At 44.2% G+C, this 20634-nt stretch overlaps 1 long non-coding RNA gene and 1 pseudogene across 1 annotated transcript in view; one reads left to right on the forward strand and one right to left on the reverse strand.

Annotated features, from left to right (window-relative positions):
- LOC139280156 (uncharacterized) overlaps positions 1 to 19792 on the reverse strand; it is a 45667-nt gene extending 25875 nt beyond the window's left edge. Inside the window, exons 1-2 of the long non-coding RNA XR_011596636.1 lie at positions 19530 to 19792; positions 8629 to 8691 (exon numbers count right to left, since the gene is read on the reverse strand). This is a non-coding gene — a long non-coding RNA (uncharacterized lncRNA). The remainder of the gene's footprint in view (positions 1 to 8628; positions 8692 to 19529) is intronic.
- LOC139280355 (U2 spliceosomal RNA) lies at positions 11449 to 11687 on the forward strand (annotated as a pseudogene).
- Positions 19793 to 20634: the final 842 nt, after the last annotated feature.

Genomic DNA, 20634 nt, shown 5'->3' on the forward strand with positions numbered 1-20634 from the left:
TCTGTTGAGGTATACTCATTAGGTCCAATTGTCCTGACCTTTGCCTGCTCCCCAGAATGTCCATTCTGTAAGTGCAAAGGTCAAGAAAAGTAGGTACATTTTGCCATGTCATACCCTCTTTCCATTGCTCTGGGAGTTTTGGGGCTTCCTTGGTTGGGGGCACAGGAAATTCCACCACATCTGAGCCTGGACAGGTGTAATGTACTTTATTTGCCAAGGTGGGGAGAAGAGAAGGGAAGCAGGAAAATTATCCTGATTCATTCAAAATAAGGAATAGCATTCATTAGCAAGTATATCTGATTAACCCATTGAATTGGCTGTGCAATCATCATTTGTAGCCAGTAAGTATCTTGTTTATATTAAGATATGGGTTCCTATTTTGAGCTGTATTTTGGATATTTAAGCAATCATCACACAATGTGAGGAGATTAATTTGTAATACTATGTTTTACGACAGTCTATATATTTATTTTAATAAAGTGTCAGATTAGCAGTGATTTGGTTGGATCCCATCATTCAACTGAATAGACAAAAATACAATAAAAGGATAATCAAAATATGAATGCATTTTAGTTTGACTTCAGTCCTAAATGAACTTGATTGCTTATTCAGATTCTTTTGAACAAGTTTTCAAAAACCTTACCTTCTATTACTAATACAGAGAAACAGGATTCAAGACTGTTTTTGAAGTTAAACCTAAGTGTTCTTTCATTTAAAAAACAAAATTAGAGTTATACAAATTCACTGATCAGAAATATGGAGGCCGAAATTCGCCAGCGCCTCATTTGGGTGCGGTAACCGAGGCGAGGCGGTACTTCCTGGGCCAGGCGCAGAAGTCCCGCCTCGGCAGCGAAATTGGGGTTACCGCCCCAGAGAGGAATTGGAGCGCAATGTCACGTGCCTCACTTCCTCTCGGGGGCGGGACAGGGGTGTTAACTGCGAGAATTTTTCAGCGCTATGCAGAGCGCCACGTAGCACTGGTGGGAGCACAGGGCCCTCCCCTTCTGTTAAAGGGGAGGACACACTGCGAACTCTGCAATGGGGCGAGGGGTCACCGCTTCACCGGGAAGCGAATGCCATGGCAGCAGCCCGGCCCAGTAGCTAAATGTCGGGTTGCAACATTGCGGCACAGACGCTGCAAATTCGTCACGGAAAGATAAGTTGGCCATTAAAAAAAAATTGCGTGTTGCATCTCCCTTTAATTTTCGTGAGTGGTGTGCAGCCCGGTTCGCGACCCGCATGGCTGGCGCGGACGTCACCCACGGCGGCCTCACGGGGAGCTACCAAAGTATCGCTCTGGCGTGAAAACAGGTCACTGCGTACAGCGATGACATCCGGGGCATTACGGCAGGAGCAGGCCGCTTTGCACCTCCCGCAGAATTTCGCGGGAGGCAGTAAAGGCCCCGCGCGAGAAATCATTTGCACCCTGTTAGCGCCTTAATGGAGTGCAAACGACTCAAATTTCTCCCCCATGATTTTCAAAAAGAAACAGGTTTATATAAAAAATTTGATCAAAGCCAATTATTTCAGGGATTTTAAAATTGAAACTTGTACTACTTTTTAATCTGTTTATGATTTGCTCTGCGTCTATTCATACAAGTTTAGGATTAATCTTCAATGGGTTGTTATTATTAGTCAAAAAGGTTTAGAATTTGGCTTCACTGTGTATGAACTATAAACTGAATCCACCTGTTAACATACATCAACAGAATTCGTAATTAATTGAACTGTATTGAACAAATAACATTTGATCAAGTGGAACCTTAGTTTTTAAAATGTGGAGTCACAACTTGCCAGTACACCAGCTAAAATAACACTGCAATTGGACTGCACATTAGGGACAAGAACCGATATTAATCGGGTAATAAATCATATATGGTTGCATAGGTGGGGGTAATAACACTTACTGGGCTAATGACCAAACTGAACATAATTTATTTCCAACCACTTTGGAAAATATTTAAGTGCTGACTTTGTTCAACAACATTCTAGTGTTAATCTTTTGAGTAAAAATGTTTACGGGATCATGTACTTTTAAACCCCTAAGTGACCCTGGCTGTGACCTTCAAGTCAGCACATCAGTGCCAATAGTATGAGTAGTTATGTAAAACTAGTTTCCTAGCTGTCAAAAGTGAAAATGGAAAGCCTCTTGTTGGTGGGGGCATCCAAGGAATAATGTATTCTCTACAAACTGTTCTGCTTCCCAGATAGGTTAGATTAGTTGTCCACAGGCAGGGTTCACTGACATCTGTTTCAGTTTTCCCTGCCTGTGGAAATGAACTTTCATGGCAGTGAAAAAACAAATTTATAAATGAACTGCATCCAATATGTCCTTGTCATCTTAAATTATAATAGGGACGATTAACAGATTGGACTAATTCCAATTTTAAAGCCAATCTGCTGGAGGGGACTCCAGTTTTATAAAGTCTATAAAAATCTTAATAAATTCTAGATCCAATTTCATATTTATTAGTATGAAGACTAAGGGGCTGAAATTGCCCTCCGCCTGAAACGGGGTGGACAGTCCGGAGAAATTCAGGTCTTTGTATTTTGTTTCCGGTCGGAGTGGTGTTAAGTGTCGGGAGAGGGGTGGAAGTGCGGTCGGGTCGAGTGGCTGCCACTAGCGGGGTGGAAGTGGGGGCGGTCGGAGTGGCCGACGCTCCAAGTCATCGCGCTGATGTGTCACGATGTCCCTCCCCTTCAGTTAAAGGGGGGGGCTGCTGCGAACTCTGCAGCCACTTTAGTGACAAACACTGGGTCACTAGGGAGGGTTTCAGCTGGGCCAGTGGCCTGTTGGCGGCCCAGCCGAACCTGCAGGCATAATTGTTGGTCAGGCCTAACAGTCGGCTGACAAAAAAAATAAAATGGAGTTGCCGGTAGTGCGACCTCCCCTTTAAGGGCGGCCATGCTACCCAGCCAGCCACAAAAAGAGTACTGACAGAAAAAGCTGTCAGGGGCACGGGGCAATTTTTGAAAGGGGGTCACCGCCGATCGGTAAGGGGTCGGCGCGTGCATGATGCAGCGGCAAAACAGGCGGGGCGGTCCCGTACACTGCTCCAAAACTAAAGGAGTATAATATACAAAATGGTGGCCCCTCTGCAGCAACTCAGCGGCCAGTCCGCACCAACCCATGGCCGCCGCTTTCAGGTGGCCATGGGCCTTATAGAAAGGGGCAATTTCGGCCCCTAACACTTAACTAAGGATTGATTCACCATGTATTTTACATCAATATGAGATGCGGGGGCCGAAATTGCTCTTTTTTATAGCCCCGATAGCGCCTCCGGGACAATTTTTGCCTCGGGCCACAGTTAGCAATCCGAACTGCTGTGCAACCAGCGATGACACTATCACCGTGCGTGGCGACCCCTCACTGCTACTTTTAACGCCCCATGGGGGAATTTGTCCCATGGGCCGCGAGGCTGGTGTGAGCGGACATCTGCTCTCGGGGCACTCCTTAAAGAGGAGAGCGCCAGCGCTCCGGGCCGCCATCTGTTTTTGTCTGCCAAATCTTGGGTCGGCTCAACGATGGTGAGTGCCGGACTGCAGATCTTGGTTGCTCACTGCCCTGGTGGCCAAGTGTAGACCCCTTTGCTTCCATCAGAGCCTCAGTAGTGCCCCGGTTACCCACCCCCCCACCCCTCCAAAAGGAAGTGGAGTGCGCGAGAATGTGCTCTGCTTCCTTTGAGGGGTGGTATGGGCAATTCCGTGATGGGAGCTGGATGTTTGCTCCGGATATAATATGTCCCGGCCCCAGAAAGTTACCACCCCCAATCAAGACGCAGGGCAACTTCGCCCTCACGATGTTTAGAAAATGTAAATTAATTGATAATTTCAATCCTGGTGTACTATCAAGCAGAAATATATGTTAAATATGTTAAATATATCCTGGTGTACTACCAAACTGTTAAATCTGGCCCATTTTCATCTGGTACCTCACTTTTTAAATACAAATTAAAAAGGTCTCATGTTACTTAAGACACTTGTCCAATTGAAAGCAAGGGTTACTTTATTTATTTTAGAAGTGATTCAAGAAATTGAGGTTTGATGGCTTAGGCTACTTGCTACAAAATAAAAACTAATGATATATTTTGCTGGAAGAATCATGTCATAGCAATCAGAATATTAGAAAGCACTATGATTGTCTTTCTTCCAATTGATCAGTGGTGAAGGAAATGTGTAACTAAGCCAGAAAGTTTGATTCGCAGTCTGTGCTGCATTAGTTGTTCTCAGGCAGGGCATCAGGTGTGCTACAATTGGCCTCAGCACTCTTGGCCTAGGCAGAAGAAAAATGCAGTCAAGTTTACTGCTCCTAAATGCTGCTCAGTGAATCTGCATGTGTGGACATAGGGTGAGGGCAGAGTCAAGTCAATAAATTTTGACTTATCACCATGACATGATTTTTCCAATAAAACATATAAAACAATCAATTTTTATTTTGTAATGAGTTCTGTGCTATCAAACTTTACTTTTTAAAAATCATTTTAAAAAAAAAGACATTTTTTCTTAGTGAATTGAATAGCCTACCAATACTCACTTCTCAGTTCACACATCACAATTATTTATTGAGGGTAACTAGTTCCTGTGGAACTAACTCCTCCAGGAGAGATGCAGGGAAGAAAGTTGGGGGGGAAAAAAGCTCTGCAATCATTACTACATGGTTCAGCTTCTGCAAGGTTCTGGCACAAAGGAACATTTATGGAATAGCACTAAATATCATTTATGTTATAAAACTTGCCATGGAAATAATTTAATGCACTGAATGCCCAGCGGAAACCACACAGGTTGGCAGTTAAAAACAAACAGGCTACCTAACCTGTTCCGGGCAATAAGTGAACTGGTAGAATTTAATTGAGGCCTGGCAGTTAAAATCGCCATGGGCTTCTACTGCCTCTTCCGAGCAGGAAATCAACTTGCCAGAGCGGTTTCCTGCCAAAAACTTACTCTGAGTAACAATCCACCCTGCGGGAAACCTACTCTGAGTAACAATCCACCCTGCGAGAAACCTACTGAGTTACAATCCACCCCAAAGTGTGAACAAAGGAACAAAACAAAAAAACCAAAAAAACTAAGCATCCCAGGTTAATCAATAAATAACTCAACTAAATATATTTCGCCAATAACATACAGGTATCGTCTATTATTACTAAAAATGTTGCAAATTATTTTTTTGTAAAGAGCCACAGTCCCAGGCAGTGCCTTGCATGAGGGCCAATCTCTACAATGCTCTCACAAGCTACATTTTGGAGAAATGGGATATGGGTCTGTGTTCATATCATATGATGAGTTCCTACATGTAGTGTTGCCAACTGGTCTTTTTATGGGTGCAGTGAAAACTGAAAAAAATGCTATCCTATCTCCATCTCCAAACAATGTTGCTTTACTATCTGTCACTGTTGAGCAATAAAAGGAGAGCAATAGTGATATCCCAGAGATAAATGGTGCAGCAGGGCCACAGAAAAAAGAAAGACTTGCATTTATATAGCGCCTTTCACGACCACCAGACGTCCCAAAGCACTTTACCATTAATGAATTTATTTTCAAAATGTAGTCACTGTTGTAATGCAGGAAAGCCACAGATGTGGATGATGTGGCCCCTCGACTATATTATGAGTACCATTGTTATAGAACTACAGTTTGTGTTATGGTTTTGCTGTTGAAATAAAATTAATGTAACTCTGTAAAAGGTTGTGCAATCGACGTAGCTAGATTACCGATGGTAAAGATGAAAATCTATTCTCAGGCCTCAGCTATTTCTTCCCTCACTTTCTTCAAGGTCCTTGGATGTAATCTGTCAGGTCCAGGCACCTGATCCTCCGTTAGCTGCATTAACTTCCCTAACACTTTCCTTATATCTATTATAATATTTCTTATCGAGCTTTTTAACCAATTCAGGATTTATCTCCTTCCCAATATCCATCTCTTTTGTAAACACTGAAGCAAGGTACTTGTTTCCTGACAATTTCTACTTTTTCTCTACTAGCTCACTATCCTCTCCTCTCAGGGATCCCATGTCACGTTATTTTTTTACTGATATATTTGCAGACAAACCTGTAGATTGTTGTTCTTTTTAAGCCTGGGAAAAATGGGCTGACGCCTAATTTCTGCCCCTGTTTCTCTGGATTATTGTGACCCAGAATACTGTGAAACTCTGGTTTCAGCACATGTCAAAATCAGAATTTGGTCAATGATGGGTGCTACACATGTGTTGTATAATATGTCCTAAATAGTATGACCTTTTGCACTGTACTGATAAGACAATACCTTTCAAAATAACTGCTCTCAACAATAAGGTACAACAATTATAACAATAAAAACTGATATGGATCAAGTAGCACAAGCACATAATATTTTCCACTGGCATCAATAATCGCAACACATTAAACACATTATGCACTTTCATCCTCCAGCTCTGCATGACCTCTTTGCAAAATACAATTATGCAGAATACGATGATTATTCAAAAGTTCCTGGGGAGGGGGTTTCTATTGTAAAAGGAGGGTTGACATCTAAAGCACTAATTCAAGATCCCAATGGAATGCTTATTAATCATGTTTTTCCAACGGGTACCCTTAGGCCATAATTTTCCCAAGGTAGGCAGGTTGGGGGCGGGGGGCCTCCGAGGTGGGTGGGAAACCCAGGAGGCCAGATTTCCCATAGGCCCTGCCGACTTTAAAGGCAGGGCCTGATTTTAATATGAGGGCTCGGATTCCCGCCACAGCCAGCCAGCTTGAGAGGTGGGTTGGCTGCGAGTTGGTGGGCCTCAGAAACAAGGGGCCGAACCGGTGTTGGGATCGGCAATTGGCAGGGGTCAGGAATCGGGAGTGGGGAGAAAGCATCGGCAGGGGTCGGGGATCAGGATGTGGGAGAGAGTATCAGCAGAGGTCGGGAATCGAGAGGGAAATAGAGCATCGGCAGGAGTCGGGACAGGGAAGGTTGGATGGGAACCTCGGGGGGGGGATCGGGGGTTGGTCAGCCAGGGATCAGCAGGGTGTAGAGAAGATCGGGATCAGCCAGTGGAAGATTGTGGTTGGCCTCATCATCATCGTGGGGGGGGGGGGGGGGGAGGGGAAGGTGGGAGGAGGGAGGCCTGACAAGGTGATCGGAGGCCTCGTGGGGGGGCTCTCCAATCACGAGGGATGGGTATGGTTGGATCAAGGAGGTAGGCATGAAGCCACTTACTTCCTGGGTGCAGCAGTTTCCGCCTCTGTTTAATTGCCGGGTTTCATGAATTGTGAGAAACCCGTTCAACCAGTTAAACACAAAAATGGAGGGAATGAAGAAAGAGGCTTCCAGCCTTACAGGTGCAGCGCCTAAAATACTGAACACTCGGGACCGAGGACGTTCTGGATTCCGGGCTTTTGGTTTGTTTTCTGATGTCAGAAGTCTGGAAACACCCGAGCCAAGGTTCGGTTATTTCCGGATTTTGGAGCATCAGAAAAGGAGGGGGGTGGTGGGGGGGTGGTTCCCGCTGAAGAGCTGTTTGGGCCGTTCAGCACCGCCGAGGTGTTCGGGTGGGTCAGTCCCGCTGAGGAAGTTGTCGTCGGGCGGGGCCCCACCGAAGTGTTCGGGCGGCCCCCACCGAGGAGATGTTCGGGTGGGCCGGCCCTGCCGAGGTGTTCGGGTGGGTCAGTCCCGCTGAGGAAGTTGTCGTCGGGCGGGGCCCCACCGAGGTGTTCGGGCGGACCCCGCCGAGGAGGTGATCAAGCAGGCCCCCGCCAAGGATGTTGTCGGGCAGGCCAGCCTCGCCGAAGTGTTCGGGCGGCCCCCACCGAGGAGATGTTCGGGCGGGCCGGCCCTGCCGAGATGTTCGGGCGGGGCCCCGCAGAGGAAGTGTTCAGGCAGGTTCTGCCAAGGAGGTCATCGGGCGGGCCAGCGAGGAGGCCCCGAGGTAAGGGCAGCGGCAGTGGGGCAAGGCGAGCGGCAGCGGGGCGAGACCCAAGGTTGCGCAGCGGCGGGGCCCCGAGGTCGGCAGGGTCATCGGGTCCGGATTCCAGAACATTTTACGAATTCCGGACGACCCTGCCACTGATCGTCTCGGAGTCCAGATTCTGGAACATACTGGATTCCGGTACTCCGGATTCTTGACGCTGCACCTGTATTACAATATTTAAATTAAGGTAACACCCCCTGGGAGCAGATTGGTTGCCCGCCTCCAGTAAAACTGGAAGTGGGCGCATTGGAGGCGGGATACCATTTTTAACACTTTGATTGCCCCTACGCTCCAAACCCATCTGGTGGAAATTTGGTCTGTCTCCCAGGAGTTTTGATTTTAGAGCCCTTATGGTTCATATAGGGCATGGTACTTCATGGTACACAAAGGTCCAAGTGGCAACGTACATGCAGATCTGTAGAACTTAGCTTTAGTTTCATGCTAATGATGCTGGAAAGTAATAAAAGTAATGAAGCTGTTACCGAAAACTGGCTTACACTGAATATATCACAGTGATTTGCTAGAAGGACCCAAAACATAGAAATTGAAAGGCATGGTGATTTTCATCTCTGGGGTTGCTGTGTCGATGTTCGGTCATGTGAGTTGATACTGCTAGCTCTAATATTGTTTCAGTATAGACTGTAACAACAATCAATTAATTCACTTGTCTTGGTAATTGCTAAACATGTCACACTCACTGAATTGGGAAGTCACTGGTCCCAGGCACTTGGCAGGAGGTCTGGCAGGCCTTCTCTTTCTGGCTGTGAATAGCGAGAGATATAACATCAGGACAGACATAGGCAGGCAGTCAGGTTTTGAAACACAATGTTGCACAGGTAGTAAGACAACAAACATTTGCGAGAAGGTTGAAATGCAGGCAGAGCAGCTGGAAATTATCTGAAGTCAAAACAAGACAACCTACTGGAAGGAAGGCACAGTATCTTCATTAGTTTTCTATTTTTATGTCAAGACCAGTTGAACTAATTGAACTAATCAGATCATAATTGTTGCTCTGTATGTTCACGTTCTGTGAAATAAAATAACTTAACAATTTATATCAAGCCTTGTCACAGTTTTTGCTCAATCCAATTTTGGAGAGATTGAAGAAGTACAGAAGCAAAAGATATTTCCTACATTACAACAGTGACTACACTTCAAAAGTACTTCATTGGCTGTGAAACACTTTGAGACATTCTCAGGTGTGAAAGACAATATATAAATGCAAGTCTTTCTTTCTTATGATTATCTGGTCCAGGTCAGAAGGTGTAAAAGTTAGATGCTCAGACCTTTTATGGAAGCAACCGATACAACTGGACCCAAGAGGGTTTCATCATAGATCGGAAATTTGCAAAAGCTCCATTCACCTGGTCGAGTTTGGGGCAACACCTATAAAATGAGAGAGTCTGAGTACAGTATCAAGTTACAAAGGAGAGGTTATCTGCTCATATGTTTGCATTTTGTTGTCAGTACTGAAGTTAGCTACTTGCTGACTATTTATCTAAAATAAAGCTAAGTTCAGTGATCCTGAGCATCCAGCAGGGAGCCATTTTCTAAGGACAGAGAAATGGGGAGAAATTTCTTCCCGAAACATTGGGAGGGGGTAAGGGAGGGGGTGAGGGAGGTGTCCGGTAGCGCAAGGGAAACCTGGAAGTTAGTGTTTACCTGCATGCTGTGGAGATTTAACTCCACAACGTGCCTCTTTCGTCATTGACAGGTTCACCGTCCGTGTCTCAACCTGATTGGCAGGTGTGGCACGCAGTCAGGCAGGGAACTCTTCGGAAGAGGCTGCAGATCAGGTAGGTCCTATCCCCGATAGGGGTGGTCTGATCCTAATACTGGGGGGCGGGGGGAGGGAGTTCTGATTCTAAAAGGACTCCAATTCCCGACTCCGGTATGATCCATGACCCCTGGCGGGGAGGGTGTTCCGATTCCTGCGGGAAGGGGGGTCTGATAGTGGCGCAGCTTGGGGGGCCAGGAGGAAGTACAATGTCATTATTAGTATTTTGAAATGGAGGTGAAACACCTTCTGGCACTATTAGGATTAATTTGGCTCGATATCATTTTTCCCAATTGTTTTTCTGATAGCTTCTGACACTCATCCAATGTTCTTGTTCTATTAATTGACTGCCTCTGTGCTGTTAAGACTGTTTGTCCAAAATCCAGCTGAGCATTGGGAAGACCAAAGTCATTGATGTCAGCTCCCACTACAAACCATGTACCGTTCCCACCGATTCCATTTCCCTCCCCGGCCACTGTCTCAGGCTGAACCAGACTGTTTGCAATCATGACTTCCGATTAGAGTCCCCAGCTGAATATACAACTCCATATCCTCTCCATCACACTTCCACCTGCGTAACATTTCCCGCGTTCGTGCCCACCTCAGCCTATCCGTGTTTTTGTCACCTCGAGTATTCTAACGCTCTCCTGGCCAGCCTCCCATTCTCCACATTCGATAAACTTTAGCTCATTCAATTCTTCGCTGCGCACCTCCTGTACTGCAACATTATGCTTGCCCACTACCCCTGTCCTCATGAACCTACAGAAGCTCCCAGTGTCCCAACTCCTCAAATTTAAAATTCTAATTTTTGTGTTGAATGGCCTCACCCATTCTTAACTCTGTAACATCCTTAAGACTCACAACCATCGTCCCCTGAACTCTCCATTTTTCTGTTGGGATTTTTGTGCACCCAACTGTCCCTTTGCCCTACCATTGATGGATGGCCTTCAGGCAAATATGTCCCACACTCTGGAATTTCCTCTCTAAACTCCTCCACTTCCCTCTCCTCCTTTAAGTTACTCCCCAAAACCCACCTCTGTGACTTTTGGTCACCCTCCTAATCCCTCTTTCTCTAACTCGGTGTTAAATTTTTAAAATTACGTCTCTGAATTTTGGGACATTGTTCTACATTAAAGCTCCTTATAAATGCAAGTTATTATTTTTGTTGAGAATGTTCACCAAAAAATTGTAACCTTCCTACCTGCAACCCAATCAAGTAATTCATGTTTCCAACATTCACAAAATTCTCTCTGTAAATATTTACTTCTAGAAAGTTGTCTTATTAATCTTGCACATTGATGACCCTTCCAACAAATTCAATCCCTTGGCATTCAATTCTCTGCCAAGAAAATTAATTCAACTGGTTGATATGTCAATCAGCTAACTGAGAAACAAGGACATTCATTTACATATATGTTGTGTTAATTTCGAGATTATAACCTCCAAGTCAATTATTATTAAAATAAAACAACATTTTCAGTCATCATTATGCCACTATAAAACTACCACTAAAAACATTTCTTTCCCATCTTTAAACTTTCCATTTTCTCAAGTCTTGATTCACCGACACCCTAGCACTTTCTGCTTCAAAACAATTGGGTCACAAGCCGACAAGCCTACCACTGATGCACCACTGAACCATACGGACCAGGAAGGTCCCTGATTTATGTACGAGAGAACACCGCTGAAAAAGATTTGTAGCAAAATCTCAATAGGGGTCATTTTGACTTTGTGCGATAGTGTCGCTTCTCGGCCTTTTGGCTAAGATCATGCGTAGCTGACCTGACAGGGAAGTAGCCACCATAACCCCAAGGTGGTTCTCCCTGGATCAGGAAGGTATATGCTTGCTTTTTTGGAAATAGGAGGTGGGTGGGGTGGCTTGACCAATCCACCTCCACGGAGGTGTGTGGGGGACCTGACCCATCCACCTCCATGGCACGAACCTGGTATTGCAGTACTTCCAGGAACGGTGCAGTGGCTCTAGGCCTTTTGGCTAAGAGCATTGGCGCAGAGTGATCCTTGAATGGGCCCAAGGTGACCTGACACTTTGTGATTTGACAAAGAATTGGAACGATTGGCTACGAATTTCAAAAAAAAAAGATAGTGTAAAATGGGTGGTGGCAAATTGGTAGCCTATTTTACATCTCTCCTGATTTTTATTTCCATTGTAGTCATTGGATATGTATATCTATTGAAGTAACCGGATATCCCCAATATTATCTAGCTGTTCCAGTATTAATGCTGCTCCATGAGGATAACAGTCATTCTAAAACAATTCTCTTAATTAAATAATTCAATTACAGCAGTTATGCAAAAAAATAACATTTTAATACTTTATTTATCTGCCCAAGCATATTGTTTAATGGTTTCGGGACATGTATTCACATTTTATTTTCATATTTAATGCATTCATATTTACATTTTTCAGTAATCATGTGTGACAAAGACTGTTCTATAAAGTCTCTAACAAACACAAATTAAATGAAACATGATAGATGGATGTTCCTGTCCATTAAACATACATAGATTTATCTACAATATTTTAGAAGCCCAGGAGAAACTGGATCAGGGCAGAATAGACTTTCCTACTTAAATGATTTATTTGAACAATCAAATCAGAATTGAAAACTTTGCAATTTCTGATTGAATTGTAAGATTTTCTGCCATGAAAATACAGGAGAGCTGTTTCTGGTGACAGAATATGCAATTTACAAAGTTACTTCTGATGGGTAAAATTAAGTAGATGCAAGGTGAACCCTGAGTACAGCAGCCACATACTGGTCCCATGAGGAGCTTTAACTAATTAGAGTTTAAGTTCTAATCTCATGATATAAAGTCTGACATCATAAAACCAGAATTAGAAGTCATATTTCATGCATGGAATATGTGCCCAGTTGAGTACAACAATCTAAATGGGCTTAATTACAAAGAAAAGCTTCAATTAAGAATTATGATCCAGAGAGATCATTTTGTAGAATAACTCATTTATTCTTTTGGATATTTGCTTGGAAATACAAACAATCACAGTTCAAATGATGCTTCTGTTATAAGGCATATGAAAGTTGATTTTCAATATATATTCTATATCAATGCAAGACATTTATTCTAGTTCACACAATGTAACATATAAAATGATTGGCACCCGAGGACCGTGTTATAATGAGAGCGTGCACTATAATAAAAGCCTAATTAGTACTGTTATTGTTCAGTCAGTTTTACTTTTAAGTAACTATAATGAAAAAAAAAGTCATCTTTTTGCAATTACTATAAAATAAAGTCAGTACAATACTTTAGAAGAACACATAATTTTGAAAACGATACAGTTCACAAATCACTCATCTTAACATTTTTGTTAATATTCTTATCCTTAGAATTTGATCCGATTGATAATATTTGGGAAATTTACTGTGTAAGAAGTTCTGGAAGATTAATGAGCTGATGCCGTTCTAGCCTTTTTGTGTGTTAATGCTTTCACTCTCCAGCTTTGTAATTCACAGCTGTGAAAAACTGGATTGCAGAATTTATGGAATATTATAAGGACCATGGTGTGAGATTTCTGGCATGATGTCAGATGACTAGATAACAAATTTATTCAAATCAGCCAATATATAAATGCTCATTCTAATCAAGCACTTTTCTTTCATGAACTTTCTAACCTTAATTCCTTTTGTATATACGTTAAAGCCATATGTTGTCATAACGTTTGGACACCTTTTGTAGTGAATTACATTAGTGCTGCATAAAAAGACTCGAGAGTATTTCTTAAAAGGAAGAGCTTCCACTCTCTGAATGTGCAGCTGGTGTATGACCATAGGTATTAGGACATGCAGGTTTGTGCTCAGTTTCCTGGCAGTTGTCATTATATCTTTGTCCTGAGCCAGTTATCAATCCCCCCCTTTTTCCCACCAGACCATCGGGTCTGAGGCTGGATGCTTGGGGACAAGTGCTATCCTCTGACCACCTGGCTCAAGCACAGACGCTGAATAGCACTACAATCAAAGCTATGCCACAATCAGAGTTCTCATGGGGCAAACCATTAGTGCTCTAAAATAGTGGTTGCACTGCCTGGACAGGTCTGGAAAGGTCCTTCAATACAACCCAGTCATACAGCTCAGTCTACAGAATTGTTGTTGTCTGCTACATTCTCCACAAGTTTGTTCTGCAAAGGGAGCAATCCTTGCAGACACCTCAGAAGGAAGAAGTGGAGAAGCAAGATGAAGAGAATGATCATGAAGCAACAACAATAACTTTTATTTATATAGCGCCTTTAATGTAGTAAAATGTCCCAAGGCGCTTCACAGCAGTGTTATAAAACAAAACAAATAAATTTGACACCAAGTCACATAAGAAGAAATTACAGCAGATGACCAAAAGCTTGGTCAAAGTGATAGGTTTTAAGGAGCGTCTTAAAGGAGGAAAGAGAGGTAGCGAGGCAGAGAGATTTAGAGAGTTCCAGAGCTTAGGGCCCAAGCAGCTAAAGGCACGGGCACCGATGGTTGAGCAGTTATAAGCAGAGATAAGGTAGAGCAATGGGCAGCAATGCTGCCAGCTGTCACAGCTCTGCGCCAGCAACGAAGCAATAAGCTTTTTTGAATCATCCCTTCGTAATGCACCAACATTCCCTCCTACCTTCACAACCGCTCCGTGTACCCAGCTGATTAATGTCCTCATCTTTGCCACCATCACCAATGCAAAGAAACAGCTGTACAACACCAAACTGTTTGATAATGGTTTATTTCATGATTCTTCACAGTGCAGTTTGAAATATCACTCTTGTGCAAACCCCTAGTGCCTGTCTGCTCTGGTTGTTTGCCAATTCCTGGGCTCCTATGAAATGCTTCCTCAGTGACAACATAGGAGGCGGAGGGTTGTGGAACTTTCGTTGAGCTGTCTTGTAATGACTCTGATGGCTGACCTCGAGAAGCTTTGGTGTTAGAAAGTACGACTGCAGACTGCCGCATATCAGCAATGGCCAGGGCACTCTGTCCCAGCTGGCTGGCTGTGTGGCACCAACAGTGGTACTGATTCAAAGACTGTCGGGGGTGCAGACATGCTGTAATCCTGAGAGGGAACAACATCTGCCTCTGGTATTGGTACCAATGCCATGTCATGTGGCTGCACCTTGGCACTCGCATTGCACTGCAGGAGAACAGACTCCACTAGTGAGATGATGCTTTGGAAGGCCCATTCCATAGTCTCTTTCATTATTTGGAAGCCAAAGTAGTAGGTGCTGAAGCCAAGAGTAAAGACGGCAGCAGTCACAGCCGATACTGGCATCAGAGGCTCCAACAATATGGGCTCTGCTGCAGTGTTTATAACATTGATCAGATTCTCCATGGTTAACTGTATTGTCTCTGTGCCCCTCTGGAATATCCCACACAAGTTGGATCTGAACTCCTCTATGCTGTCTGACATTGTGTTCAGGCTTGTTGGCAGGCATAGAAACATAGAAAATAGGTGCAGGAGTATGCCATTCGGCCCTTCGAGACTGCACCACCATTCAATAAGATCATGGCTGATCATGCAACTTCAGTACCCCTTTCCTGCTTTCTCTCCATACCCCTTGATCCCTTTAGCCATAAGGGCCATATCTAACTCCCTCTTGAATATATCCAATGAACTGGCATCAACAACTTTCTGTGGTAGGGAATTCCACAGGTTAACAACTCTCTGAGTGAAGCAGTTTCACCTCATCTCAGTTCTAAATGGCTTACCCCTTATCCTTAGACTGTGTCCCCTGGTTCTGGACTTCCCCAACATCGGAAACATTCTTCCGACATCTAACCTGTCCAGTCGTGTCAGAATTGTATATGTTTCTATGAGATCCCCGCTCATCCTTCTAAACTCCAATGAATACAGGCCCAGTCGATCCAGTCTCTCCTCATATGTTGGTTCTGCCATCCCGGAAATCAGTCTGGTGAGCCTTCGCTGCACTCACAGCTCACACCGCCATCCAGTTTAGTGTCATCTGCAAACTTTGAGATATTACACTCAATTCCTTCATCTAAATCATAAATGCATATTGTAAATAGCTGGGGTCCCAGCACTGAGCCCTGTGGCACCCCACTAGTCACTGCCTGCCATTCTGAAAAGGACTCTTATTAGGCGGGAAATTGTGTTCGGGAAATTGATGGGATTGAAGGGCGATAAATCCCTGGGGCCTGATAGTCTGCTTCCCAGAGTACTTAAGGAAGTGGCCCTAGAAATAGTGGATGCATTGGTGATCATTTTCCAACAGGCTATCGACTCTGGATCAGTTCCCATGGACTGGAGGGTAGCTAATGTAACACCACTTTTTAAAAAAGGAGAGAGAAAACGAGTAATTACAGACTGGTTAGCCTGACATCAGTCGTGGGGAACATGTTGGAATCAATCATTAAGGATGAAATAGCAGCGCATTTGGAAAGCAGTGACAGGATCGGTCCAAGTCAGCATGGATTTATGAAAGGGAAATCATGCTTCACGAATCTTCTGGAATTTATTGAGGATGTAACTAGCAGAGTGGACAAGGGAGAACCAATGGAGGTGGTGTATTTGGACTTTCAAAAGGCTTTTGACAAGGTCCCACACAAGAGATTGGTGTGCAAAATTAAAGCACATGGTATTGGGGGTAATGTACTGACGTGGATAGAAAACTGGTTGGCAGACAGGAAGCAGAGAGTTGGGATAAGGGGTCCTTTTCAGAATGGTGGGCAGTGACTAGTGGGGTGCTGCAGGGCTCAGTGCTGGGACCCCAGCTCTTTACAATATACATTAATGATTTAGATGAAGGAATTGAGTGTAATATCTCCAAGTTTGCAGATGACACTAAATTGGGTGGCGGTGTGAGCTGTGAGGAGGGCGCTAAGAGGCTGCAGGGTGACTTGGACAGGTTAGGTGAGTGGGCAAATGCATGGTAGATGCAGTACAATGTGGATAAATGTGAGGTTATCCACTTTGGGGGCAAAAACACGAAGGCAGAATATTATCTGAATGGCGGCAGATTAGGAAAAGGGGAGGTGCAACGAGACCTGGATGTCATAGTTCATCAGTCATTGAAAGTTTTCATGCAGGTACAGCAGGCGGTGAGGAAGGCAAATGATATGTTGGCCTTCATAGCTTGGGGATTAGAATATAGGAGCAGGGCGGTCTCACTGCAGTTGTACAGGGCCTTGGTGGGACCTCACCTGGAATATTGTGTTCAGTTTTGGTCTCCTAATCTGAGGAAGGACGTTCTTGCTATTGAGGGAGTGCAGCGAAGGTTCACCAGACTGATTCCAGGGATGGTTGGACTGACATATGAGGAGAGACTGGATCAACTGGGCCTTTATACATTGGAGTTTAGAAGGATGAAAGGGGATCTCATAGAAACATATAAGATTCTGACGGGACTGGACAGGTTAGATGCAGGAAGAATGTTCCCAATGTTGGGGAGGTCCAGAACCAGGGGACACAGTATTAGGATAAGGGGGTAGGCCATTTAGGACTGATTTAGGAGTTAGATATGGCCCTTACGGCTAAAGAGATCAAGGGGTATGGAGAGAAAGCAGGAAAGGGGTACTGAGGGAATATCAGCCACGATCTTATTGAATGGTGGTGCAGGCTCGAAGGACCGAATGGCCTACTCCTGCACCTATTTTCTATGACCTGTTTATCCCAACTCTCTGCTTCCTGTCTGCCAACCAGTTTTCTATCCACGTCAGTACATTACCCCCAATACCATGTGCTTTAATTTTGCACACCAATCTCTTGTGTGGGACCTTGTCAAAAGCCTTTTGAAAGTCCAAATACACCACATACACTGGTTCTCCCTTGTCCACTCTACTAGTTACATCCTCAAAAAATTCCAGAAGATTTGTCAAGCATGATTTCCCTTTCATAAATCCATGCTGCCTTGGACCGATCCTGTCACTGCTTTCCAAACGTGCTGCTATTTCATCTTTAAGAATTGATTCCAACATTTTCCCTGCTACTGATGTCAGGCTACCCGGTCTATAATTACCTGTGTTCTCTCTCCCTCCTTTTTTAAAAAAGTGGTGTTACATTAGCTACCCTTTAGTCCATAGGGATTGATCCAGAGTAGATAGACTGTTGGAAAATGATCACCAATGCATCCACTATTTCTAGGGTCACTTCCTTAAGAACTCTGGGATGCAGACTATCAGACCCCGCGGATTTATCGGCCTTCAATCCCATCAATTTCCCTAACACAATTTCCCGCCTAATAAGGATATCCTTTAGTTCCTCCTTCTCACTAGGCCCTCAGTCCCCTAGTACTTCCGGAAGATTATTTGTGTCTTCCTTCATGAAGACAGAACCAAAGTATTTGTTCAACTGGTCTGCCATTTCTTTGTTCCCCATTATAAATTCACCTGAATCTGACTGCAGTGGACCTACGTTTGTCTTCATTAATCTTTTTCTCTTCACTTATTTATAGAAGCTTTTGCAGTCAGTTTTTATGTTCCCAGCAAGCTTCCTCTCATGCTCTATTTTCCCCCTCCTAATTAAACCCTTTGTCCTCCTCTGCTGAATTCTAAATTTCTCCCAGTCCTCAGGTTTGCCGCTTTTTCTGGCCAATTTATATGCCTCTTCCTTGGATTGAACACTATTCTTAATTTCCCTTGTTAGCCACGGTTGAGCCACCTTCCCCGTTTTACTTTTACTCCAAACAGGCATGTACAATTGTTGAAGCTCATCCATGTGATCCTTAAATGTTTGCCATTGCCTATCCACCGTCAACCCTTTAAGTATCATTTGCCAGTCTATTCTAGCCAATTCACGTTTTATACCATCGAAGTTACCTTTCCTTACGTTCAGGACCTTAGTCTCTGAATTAACTGTGTCACTCTCCATCTTAATAAAGAATTCTACCATATTATGGTCACTCTTCTCCAAGGGGCCTCGCACAACAAGATTGCTAATTAGTCCTTTCTCATTGCACATCACCCAGTCTAGAATGGCCAGCCCTCTAGTGGGTTCCTCGACATATTGGTCTAGAAAACCATCCCTAATACACTCCAGGAAATCCTCCTCCACCGTATTGCTACCAGTTTGGTTCGCCCAATCAATATGTAGATTAAAGTCGTTCATGATAATTGCTGTACCTTTATTGCACGCCTCCCTAATTTCTTGTTTGATGCTGTTTCCAACCTCACTACTACTGTTTGGTGGTCTGTACACAATTCCCACCAGTGTTTTCTGCCCCTTGGTATTCCGCAGCTCCACCCATACAGATTCCACATCATCCAAGCTCATGTCCTTCCTTACAACTGCGTTAATTTCCTCTTTAACCAGCAACGCTACCCCACCTCCTTTTCATTCCTGTCTATCCTTCCTGAATGTTGAATACCCCTGAATGTTGAGTTCCCAGCCTTGGTCACCCTGGAGCCATGTCTCCGTGATGCCAATTATATCATATTTATTAATTGCTGCCTGTGCAGTTAATTCGTCCACCTTATTTCTAATACTCCTCGCACTGAGGCACAGACCCTTCAGGCTTGTCTTTTTAACACACTTTGCCCTTTTAGAGTTTTGCTGTAATATGGACCTTTTTGATTTTTACCTTGGGTTTCTCTGCCCTCCACTTTTACCTTTCTTCTTTCTATCTTTTGCTTCTGCCCCCATTCTTCTTCCCTCTGACTCCCTGCATAGGTTCCCACCCCTCTGCCATATTAGTTTAACCCCTCCCCAATAGCACTAGCAAACACTCCCCCTAGGACATTGGTTTCGGTCCTGCCCAGGTGGAGACGGTCTGGTTTGTACTGGTCCCAGTACACTAAGTAGTTTTACATTCACAGCCATCAGTCTTCATCCTTAAGCTGGACATTTGGTCAGCATCTGTACCTTCTATATCTGGAGCAGGATGTGGTCTCACACTCTGGTGAGCTGGTTCCTGGGTTGTCATATCCCTCTGCCTTGCTCCTGCGTAGTTGTGCTCCCTGTGCAGACCTCTCTATCTAACCCTCTACAAAAGCGGGTGCAAGTTTCTGAGCTGATGCCAGCAAGAGTAAGGGTGATTAACAGTATGTGTTCTAGAATTCGCTTCTTCTCTTCCACAGCTTCAACAGGGCCCTCCATCTCTGTTGGACTTGGAAAGGAAAGAGAGGGAAAAGGGTTAGCAGTTAGTACTAAGGGTAAGCAGAGACAAATGAGTGTCAAATCAAAGTAGCACCACTTTGACATTCAGAGTATGTATAGGAAGCTACTTCAGTGAGAAGAGAAAAAGAGGGAAAAATGGATGGATAAACACTCTGCGGAGTGGATCCTCCAGCCCCACCAGTTGCAACACTCCAGACACGCCCCCAACAAGGGGAGTTATCATGAGGACAGTAGCCGGTACAGAATGTGCCAGTAGCAGCAGTACTAGGTTAAATGAAGTGTATTGTTGTGATTGGAGGAGGGTGATGAGAAGTGGGGGAGGGAAGGCCTGTGAGTACTGGAGCTACAAGTGGTGCCCAGCTAAGCAAAGAGTAAGAGAGATTTGAATAGAAGTCTTACCTCAGCGGTTCTTGTGGGATCAAATTTTTACCAGTATTGCTGCTAGGTACTTGGGTGCAATGCTCTTTACATTAACCTTCACCACCACCTCTGTCCACTGGTGCCTCACAACTTGTCTGGGAATCTCTCTGTCATCAGGAGGAAATAGCAGCTCCATCCTCTTGTTGACCTCCATTTGTTTTGACGATGTAACTGATAGAATAGATAAGGGAGAACCAGTGGATGTAGTGTATTTGGATTTTCAGAAGGCCTTTGATAAAGTTCCATATAAGAGGTTAGTGTGCAAAATTAAAGCACATAGGATTGGGGGTAATGTATTGGCATGGATTGAAAATTGGTTAACTGACAGGAAACAGAGAATAGGAATAAACGGGTCTTTTTCCGGTTGGCGGGCAGTGACTAGTGGGGTACTACAGGGATCAGTGCTTGGGCCCCAGCTATTCACAATATA

The sequence above is a fragment of the Pristiophorus japonicus genome, chromosome 14, assembly GCF_044704955.1.
Source record: "Pristiophorus japonicus isolate sPriJap1 chromosome 14, sPriJap1.hap1, whole genome shotgun sequence".
NCBI lineage: Eukaryota > Metazoa > Chordata > Chondrichthyes > Pristiophoridae > Pristiophorus > Pristiophorus japonicus.